The 9,910-nt window shown below is 35.4% G+C and overlaps 1 long non-coding RNA gene across 3 annotated transcripts; it reads right to left on the bottom strand.

Moving 5' to 3' along the window:
- Window positions 1-1,671: 1,671 nt before the first annotated feature.
- Window positions 1,672-6,993, bottom strand: LOC145777767 (uncharacterized). 3 transcript variants are annotated; one of them, XR_014290357.1, is made up of 6 exons: window positions 6,792-6,993; window positions 6,427-6,565; window positions 3,248-3,372; window positions 2,311-2,471; window positions 1,956-2,047; window positions 1,672-1,840 (listed from the first exon to the last, which is right to left on the bottom strand). It is a non-coding gene; the product is annotated as an uncharacterized LOC145777767 (long non-coding RNA). The 3 variants fall into 3 exon arrangements; XR_014290355.1 differs by having other exon boundaries at window positions 3,248-3,351; XR_014290356.1 differs by lacking the exon at window positions 6,792-6,993 and having other exon boundaries at window positions 3,248-3,351; window positions 6,427-6,694.
- Window positions 6,994-9,910: the final 2,917 nt, after the last annotated feature.

Below are 9,910 nucleotides of genomic sequence, written 5' to 3'. Positions count from 1 at the left end.
TAACTACAATAACACAAATGAAACTAAATTTTTCACTAACTCTAGCAAAATTTTAAATATGTCTGTGGCAGGGATATCTAGAACAACGGGATTGCTGACTCTGTTTTGAAGTGGACAATAGGAGGGTTACTGCATCATTACTGCACAAACTAAAATGTGGATTTCTCAACATACAACCCATTTCTTGTTTTAAAAATGATGCTTGAAGATGAAATAATTTAAAAAAAGCAAAAAAATTGAAAATGTGGCCGTTTTTCTCCAAACCGCCACCAAGTGGTGAAAAATACACAAACTTTAAACACAAATATTTTTAATACCACTTACTGGATTTGAATTATATTTTAACAGAATGTTTATAAGTATCAAGACTGAAGTTCTATGGAAGGAAATGAAGATATTTTATAAAAATAAAAAGTTATTCGAATTGTTGCATTTTTTCAAAAATTTTTGATCCACGGACATGAAACAAATGGGTGCCGACAGCATCATGGACAAAATTTCCAAAATTCTTTGACCAGAGGCTTTGCATGTTTACTCTGTCTGATAGTGTTAAAAATTTGAAAGCGATTGGCAAATAAATGAAAGAGATATTTGGGATTAAAATTTGGTACTTGGTCAAAAATCACATTTTACGAAAAACAACAATAAACATTTTCAACACCTTAAAGCCTCCTTTATCATAAGTAGACCCTTTTTTTGCCTCTGCTTGGGTTTGTAATTTTTTCTTAAGTGCTTTTAATGTTTTTCTCCTGGCCTTGGATGTGTCAAAGCTTCTTTTTCTTGATTTGTCAAGTCAAAACTTGTCAAGTATTTGGCAGATTTCTGAATATGCAGAGATTTTGCCACTGTCTTGTTATCCTAATTTTTTTTGCTGAAGTAGAAGCCCAGCTAGAAATTTCACGTGTATTACACGTAGATTCTACGTACCTTGGGTCGTGTATTATACGTTAATTTTAACGTATAATACACGCATATGTGTCGACACTATTTCACGTATATTTGGTGGTGGATTTTACGTGTTTTACACCCGCATTCCACCTAATTTCCGCGTATCTGACAACACTAATACACGTGTTTTCCACGTATATTTGGTAGTGGATTTTACGTGTTTTACACCCGCATTCCACCTAATTTCCGCGTATCTGACAAGACTAATACACGTGTTTTCCACGTATATTTGGTGGTGGATTTCACGTGTTTTACGCCCGCATTCTACTCAATTTCCGCGTATCTGACTACACTAATGCACGTGTTTTCCACGTGTATTTGGTGGTGGATTCCACCCGCATTCTACTCAATTTCCGCGTATCTTACAACACTAATACACGTAGAATCTACGTATCTTGGGTCGTGTATTATAGTTAATTTTAACATGTAATACACGTATATGTGTCGACACTATTTCACGTGTATTACACGTATATTTGGTGGTGGATTTTACATGTTTTTACACTCACATTCTATCTAATTTCCGCGTATCTGAAATCAACAATTTAATACATGTGTATTTGTTATCTATAAAACTTATGCGTATTGTGTGCCATTATTTTTATCAATAGCAGTATAGATCGTCCTTGTTAACTGCAACTATCTACGTATTCAACTTCAAAAACTACATACCGGTATCAAAGAACATTTATTTGTAATGCGAAAACTACGCAAGTATTAGTGTTTGTGAGTGAGGACGTGATGGTAATGTCGTCGGCATAGAGACGAGCCAGTCTACACGAGGTTGGAATGTCAGGTCAGCAGGACCAGGTCTTGCTGCAAATTGGCTCACTTCCCTCGTCCGGCTCAGAGTTGGTCCTGTTCCGACATGATTTTCTTTTTTCTTGTGTTTCTGAAAAACAAGAACAGTGCGAACAGTGTACTCGGGAAGATAACAATGCGTTATTCAAATAAATAAATAGGCGTAAATGGCCTCTTTAATCGCTGATAAACGTTGTTATCCTTACCTGTGTAGATCCTTTGGGAATTAAAAAAAAAGTCTGTGCTTGCACCAAGAAGTTCGGATAGTTTCCGTCTTTGTTGAGTGTAAGCCAATATTCTGAAAAAGAAAAGGTATTCATTAATCTTTCTTTTTATCTTTAAAAACATTAGGCAAAGTATGTTTATGATGTACCATGCCGAAAGAATAAATGAATTTGATATACTTTGGTGTATCAGAGTACAAATTTGATATACTTTGGTGTATTAGAGTACAAGAGTACATTAGAGTACAAAACTGATTAAGAGTACAATACATCTCTACCTATTTAGCAGTAGTTGTATTTCAATCAAACAATATAACATAAAATAAGGAGCGCTCACAATTGATGTCAACAGCTAAAGGTTGGCACTCTACAGATTTGAAATTGTTGTCAAAGGGAATATAATGTGGCTGATGTCTATTGCGGCGGTATCGGTAAGGAAAATGAAGTGTTCAATGCAAGCCTCTTTCTTTGTCTGATGTTCTTCATCATCATCACTATCTAAACAAAAAATGAAAAGTTTACCGTAAATTTCAACTACAACAAACATGTTTTCTGTGTAGTACCTAGCATTAAAAAATCGGACTGGTACTATTGGGAGAATCCATTTCGGAGACAGCCTTTTCGGAGATTTCTAAAATCCCAGAAGGGCATATGTAATGTATATTGAAAGGAATTAGCTTATAATAGAGGCTATGTACCATTGTACCGTAATGTCTTAGCGAGAAAAAAAAAACAGTTGTCAAACGGGGTTTCATGATTAATAATAGAGGTAAATAAAATACAACGTAGATACTAGGTAGCACAGTTCAGTTGAGACTCACTGATGGAGAGACGCAAAACCAATTAATGCTTAAGCACAGTTATATGGTCGAACAATGGGTGTACTGTGAGATTGTACTGTACATGTGCTGTCACGAAATTGTTCTTAGAGTCTCTCCCTCAGCCAGTATCATCTGTGCTACCTACGTTGATCACTCTCTACATATATGGAACTGTGTAGCTTAAAATTTTTGGGTAATAACACAAGACAGGTTTGAACAATACTTATAGATTTAAAATCACTAAAGTTAGATCGCAATCAGTCTGTTTCCCCTTATGAGGGTTCGTCGGGAGGTATTTACTGACGAACCCTAATAGGGGGAACAGACTGTTGATATCTTAGTTTAGTGACTGTAAATCCATAAATATAGATTATAGAACTATATACATTAAATTTATAATCTCATCAATAAATTTTTCTAAACTACTTTAACAATTGTTTATTATCAACCTACCCAATCAGAAGAACTTAGGACTTCTACTCTTCTCTTTGTACGCTTTCTGATGATCTGATCCTCTTCTTTCAAGTCCAAAGTGTATTCTTCTTTCTCCGACATAGCTAAAGCAATTTTATAGTTATCTGAAATATAAACATTTAGGCTAAACTAAATAATATAGGTTATCAATAGGGCCATTTTTATTTTGACCTAAAATTTTTGTTTTAACTTTATTTTTATCAAATTTTGACTTTATTTTGACCTAACGAAATTTGTAGAGGCCACACTGGCCACAGTTCTTCCTTGAATTGATACCAGTTACCCAAACATAACATTTTGTCGATTTCAGATCTAAACGTGTTCAATAAAAGGAACTTGTTCAATAAAAGTTGCCTTGATTGCAATGCTTGTTGTCGCTCCAATCCAGCTTAATAGCGTTTACTTTTCCTGTCGCTTTCAACAAAATACGTTTTATCTCAATTCACTATATACTCGCAAAAATTCACCTTAAATCACCCCCGGGAGTTGCATTAAATTCAGCAGGAAAATCTCGCCAAATCTGACTAACTTTTGCAGAAGACGATTTAGCTTGCTTGGGCATTTTTGTATTACAAAATATCAGTAAGCTATTTCTAAAATCCAAACTGTTGATCTTCGAAAAGACCACGTTTGTGAAGAGGACGTGTTTTATAAGAACTATTTAAATACGTAACAATGAATAACTTAAACAATGGACAATTTGTGATAACAGTTACTGTTGATCCAAAAAGGCATTGTGACATATTTTCTGCTTTTATGGGTTCATATGGCTTAATTGTGTCGCAGTTCCTGATTTACAAGACTGTGCATCTACGAGGATTTTGACAAAAATTACACTCAAGAAACACAAAAAAGTTTGTCAAAAGCCATAATTTGACAAACTTTGACTTTATTGTCAATTTTGACCTATAAACTTGTTAGAAACAGTCCCCAAGGTGCTTAAAACAACTTTATTCTCTGATTCGTGTACAGACGAGGTCCTTAAAAAATTCTGACTTTATTGACTTTTGCGGGCCCTAGTTATCAATAACAATGATCTACACGATTTTTGCTCTATGAACTTTGAAAACTGATTAAGAGTAATTTTGGGGTGCTGAATCCGAATCTTACCTCAAATTTATCCTATCACGTCAGGTTTGTGAGATATGATAACGGCAAATTATTACTTTTGTCAAAAGTGGTAGAATAGACGTTGCGTTTATTGCACATGCACATTGTGCTACTCCATCTTCAAGCCACTTAACGAAGTGGAAGGTCTGCATGTCATGGATGATGAAACCAAAGACTGGCTGCTCTCTGGTAGCCTTCCAGTGTAGTCCGGGAACATCGTGAATCTGGGGTGGTAAAAGGATAGACCCTCGGCCCCAGACGCTCACATGACGACGACGATTGTGCTATATCCAGGCCATGTGGTGCATAAGTAGCTGAAATACACCCACCAACTATAATTTTGATACTAACTTGTTTTCTAAGCAACATTATTAACAAGGCAGTAATAACAAGCTAAAAGGGAGGCTAAAAGTATAACTGACCCCCTCCCCCGTCAATGTTTTGCATGAAACCACAAAGCTTTAAGCAGGCCTATGTCAAATGTCAATGCTCCAGTAACCTTATTTAGGCTGTTTTGGCCAGTCTAACACTAAACTTTCATTATAGCACTGCACATGTTGGTGGTAAACGCAACGCCAAATCTTCCACTTTTGACAAAAGTAACAATTTGTTGTCATCACATCTCACAAACCTGACGTGATAGGATAAATCTGAGGTCAGATTGGAATTCAGCACCCAAAAGTTACTCTAAATCAGTTTTCAAAGTTCATGGAGCAAAAAAATGGCAGTGGCTATTTGACCGGCTCCGGTCTTTTAATCTGAAACACTATTTGACCGGTCATGACGTATTCTTTTTTCTTTTTCTCTTTCAAAGCAAAAGATGAGAGGAAAAGAAAAAAGTTCCTATATAACTTCTAAATTCAACAATTTTGTTTAACTGAGCGAGTGGCGTGTACGATACTTCTCAGGCTGGTGTTCACGAGGGTATGAGTTCGACTACCCGTAAGCATTTTTTTGTTTTTTTTAAAACTAAATTTTGACCCGAAGTGACTCAATCGTTAGGTTGCTGCATCTTTGTGGTCAATTTTTAATTCGAGTAGCTTTTTTTTGCCTTTTCAAATCGTTAGGTTGCTGTAATATATGTAAGTAATAAAGTTAGAGTATTTTTAATTTAGTCATTTTTTAATCTAAAGTGAACTGCTGTAAATTTTACTGTACTATGCTGTTGATAAAGTTGTATGATACTGAAGAGGGTTCAATACACGAAATCGTGATATGCAACAGAAGAATTTAAAATTGGACTTTGTCATACTTTTTTTGATCATTGAATTTCCAGGCAATGTATTTTTTCTCATTTTCTTTTTGAATTAACATCTACTCTAAAAGGTCGTCGTTAATATAATAGTATTCCCATTTTTTTCATATTTATTGATGCTTTCGTATCTGCTTTACGCGGATCCCCAATTAACTAAACGTTGATACGGGTTTAAAGTGATCGCCCCCTTTTTTTTAATATTTTTAATTTGCTGGAATTTGAGAATTTCTTTGGGTAAATTTCCGTTCGTCATAAGAGGATGTGACATTGTGACCGGTGTTTGCCGAATGACGCATTACATTTTTGCTCTCAACAAGTTAGTTTGGTGGCTGTAAAAAGTGACAATACTTCTTTTAAAAAAATGGTTTCATCAATGTTCAGTTAACTTTTAAGCAGTGTTTTTTAGCAGGCAATTTTAGTTTAAAATTAAATGCTTCTGGGTAGTATAGAACTCACAACGCTGAGGATACCAGCCCGAGAAAGATCGCATGCACCACTGACTCAGATCAATAAAACAATCGAATTTAGATGTTACATAGGCACTTTTTCTTCTCCTTTTGCCTTTTGCTTTAAATGAGAAAAAGAAAAACGTCATGACCGGTCCAACAGTGTTTCAGATTAAAAGACCGGAGCTGGTGAAATAGCCACTCCCAAAAAAATTCTTTTTTGTAGACCAGTGTAATTCACTTCATGCAAAAGTTATCAATACTTGCTATAAAGAAATTGACTACAAAACGCTCTTCTTGCAATAAACATAAAATTTGTAGCAATATAAAAATATAGCATTTCTTACCATTATAACCAAGGACTCTCTATTGCATATACACAATGTACAATTGTACATTTCGCCTTATCCACGAATGAGCATTTTTTAACATGATTGCTTGCTCCAAATGGTGGCCAATAACATTGACCTAAGTTGGTACGGTAGTCTGCAAAGTAAATAGGAATAGCAGTATGCCATTTATAAACCAGGTTAAGCAAATTTGGTATACTTTAGCCTACTGGCTTAAAAATGCACAAGATTATTAGATCAACACCTGTCAAAAAAGTGGGATTGGTTTTACTATGTTGTTGAACAAAGACACAAACTGGATAAAATCATTTTTCAAACAATTCACCAATGTCGTCAATGAACTTAATATTAATGGTGCTCACCTTTCTATAAATGTCCATGGACTTGGTACAACTTGAACAGTATTTTCCTTGTAAATTCAACAACTGTGTATTTTGCGATTTCATGACACTGAGCGATTACGGTTTTGGTTACTGATACCTTGAATTTCATTTGTGTGCTCACTGTGCTGCTGTTTCTGTTCATCAAAACATCGCCGTTTGGCTTTACATGCACATTTGTTTGCTATCCACCTTCTTTGGTAAAGTCTACACTTTTCATTACGATTATCCATTACAAGAGTAAAAATATTTCTAAATTAAACAGATTAAAAACAGTTTTTCAACAATTTTCAACTATCGATTACGTCTTGGCCTCATAGAATTGAGACATTTTGGTGCAAGTCCCTTAGGTGTGGTTCTTTGGCAACCACATTATGGTATGAGGTCTTTTTGGTGCAAAATCTGGGTAGGAAGTGTCACAAGTATGTGATGAGGCCAGACTGACTGAGATGTTGGTCTGTTAGCAATGGCTTAAAACAGTCCCTACGGTACATGATATACCAGTACAAGGTACACTAGCTATTCTGGTGACATACTGATATAGGATTTTAGTCGATATTGACCTCTTGCAGGCATGGCCTCATTATACTCTGGAGTAAATTGTACTAAAATGTGCAGGCAGGGCATACCATGCCATTCGTTGTTATGCCCTACCATGACATGTCCTGCCTACACATTTTAGTACAACCCAAGCACCACTTTGAACTGTTAGTTTACACAAAACATATTATTACTCGGAAACATCTATGGTACATCTCCAGATCACCAGCGTCGTAGATTCGACATTTTATTTAAGATGGAGCTTTACAATACTACTAAGGTGAATCAAATTACTAACTACGCTGTAAACCAGAAAGATTTTTGAATCTACAATAATCCTTATTACAAGCAGGGTTGCCAGATCAAAATTGCAAAAAAAAGCCAAACTTGACTGAAAGTCCAGCCAAAATAAAAAAGCCAAAAAAAAGCCAACAAAGCACGACTATCAAGTACTAAAAACAAGTTATCATCACATACTTGGTGTTATTAAATGGACGAATTAACAGCACAAAACACGTTTTACCTCGTAGGATGCAGAGAGCATAGCCAGAACAAAAATATGTTTGGCTAAGAAAAGGCTCTTCAAAATATTCTTGAACTAAGAAGTATTGCACTCTTAAAAAGAGTGTGAAATATTGGCTGAGGTCCTAAAAAGCAAAAAACTGCTACACATTTAAAATAACCTTACAATTTAGGAGAGGGGCAATTACACTCTTCCCCTTGCAAGGTGCACCCAACATATAAGCGGAAACATTTGGTGCGGCATGAAATCATGAATCATATTTTTTTTTTAAATTACAAAAACGATTCAAAGTCATCAGTAGAGTCTTGCATGATTTCACTTTGCGTGTACAACTGTACATTAGGGTGGCTCTTAAAATTGAGTTTTTGAATTTTGCTTGGGACACCCTTTCAAATGGTGAGATTGTCAGAAAAATTAACTCCAAACTTTTTTTAAGTTTGAAGTTGATTTAGGGGTGGCCTTCCCCTCTCATGTAGGCTACTGTACCCTCCCTCAAAATACCAAATCTGCGTATCTCAAAAACCACTTGAGCTAGAGATACTGTACGGTTTTGTGTCAAAAGATGCAGAAAACATAGTTTCCTATCTGCTTTGTAAACATTAAATGCAGCTATCTTAAGTAGAAAAGCCGTTATTTAGAAAAAACACATTTTAGCACAAAGGGTACGATAGCCTACGATAGCATTAGCTCTAAAAAAATATGTGACGATCAGTATAATATACCTTCCAAGAAATTAGGACTTGTGAAATCTGTCCATATCTTGATTTCACAATCTTTTTTGTGACCACGAAACCATTTTCTCAATTTTTGAACCTTAGAAGGAACACTGGTGACGATATTCATTTCAAAATGCAATTCTGGTGAGTAGGCTACTGCATGAAGCGATATTATCAACAATATTGTTCTTGTCGCAATTTGGAAAACAGTTTCCTATATATATTCAGTAACAACTTACACAAGAAACTGAAGTTGGGCCTCATCTTTAGTTAACAGTTTGTTAAAATCCTGGATTACAGCAACTCTTCTCTCTGCTCTGTCATTGACTGCTGAAAAGCCCTTTGCTATGTGTAAAGCTTAAATAAATGCACCATATTCAGTCCAATGAGCAGGATCCTTCGAAAGTATTGCTTCATCTACACCCAACAGCTGAAGAAGCTATTTTAAATTAGAGGTGCAAAACTGTTCTAGACCTTTATTGCCAAAAAACGCATCTACTTTGACGCTTCGTCTCCTTGACGTTCTGCTGTTTCATCTAACATGGTTGCCACCATTAGCTTTTTACTTTCCAGACAATCGAGCGTCAAACAAGGCTGGTCAGTAGTCATCCTAGGGTTCATATGTTCACATTTAGTCAGGATTTTACGGAATTAGCAACAATTAGCAACGGGAAAGATTGCAGATTTATGATATGTGTTCACTTTGTTCAGTGGCCTACCTAAAAAGTAAAAAAAAATGTAGGCTATTACTGATTAAAAAACCAAACTTAAAAAAAGCCAAAAAGAAGCCAAATTACAAAAAAAAAGCCAAACCGTAAATCTTCCAGCCAAAGGCCTTAAAAAAGAGCCAGATTTGAGAAATTTGGCTTGAAAAAAGCCAACCTGGTAACCCTGATTACAAGCGACTTAAACCAACTAATCAGAGTTGCCAGATCCAAATAATTCTGTAGCTAAACTTTTGTAGTTTTGTCACAAAATCAAAAAAACGCAGTGAAAAATCGCCAAATTTACACATTACAATGATTTTATGTCTTTTGGTTGAATGCTCAGTCCCTTAACTGATAAAAAAAAACTTTCGATTTCGAAACAAAACTACGGAAATTCATTTTCTTGTCTGTTGTTGAATATATTTGTATCGGTTTATATTTGTAACCGTATACTATTTTTCGCAACAGACAAAACAAGATGTTTCTCGCTCTCTCTCTGGAACAGATGAGTCTATTTTAATCGAGCCTGGAGTCTAGGCAGTTCCACCTTCAATTTCCCAGACATTTAAGCACGTTTTAACATATTTATTAATCGCCAAAAGCAATTAATTTAAC

The sequence above is a fragment of the Aplidium turbinatum genome, chromosome 9 (genome assembly GCF_918807975.1).
Source record: "Aplidium turbinatum chromosome 9, kaAplTurb1.1, whole genome shotgun sequence".
Classification (NCBI taxonomy): domain Eukaryota; kingdom Metazoa; phylum Chordata; class Ascidiacea; order Aplousobranchia; family Polyclinidae; genus Aplidium; species Aplidium turbinatum.
This window is presented reverse-complemented; position numbering and strand designations above follow the sequence as displayed.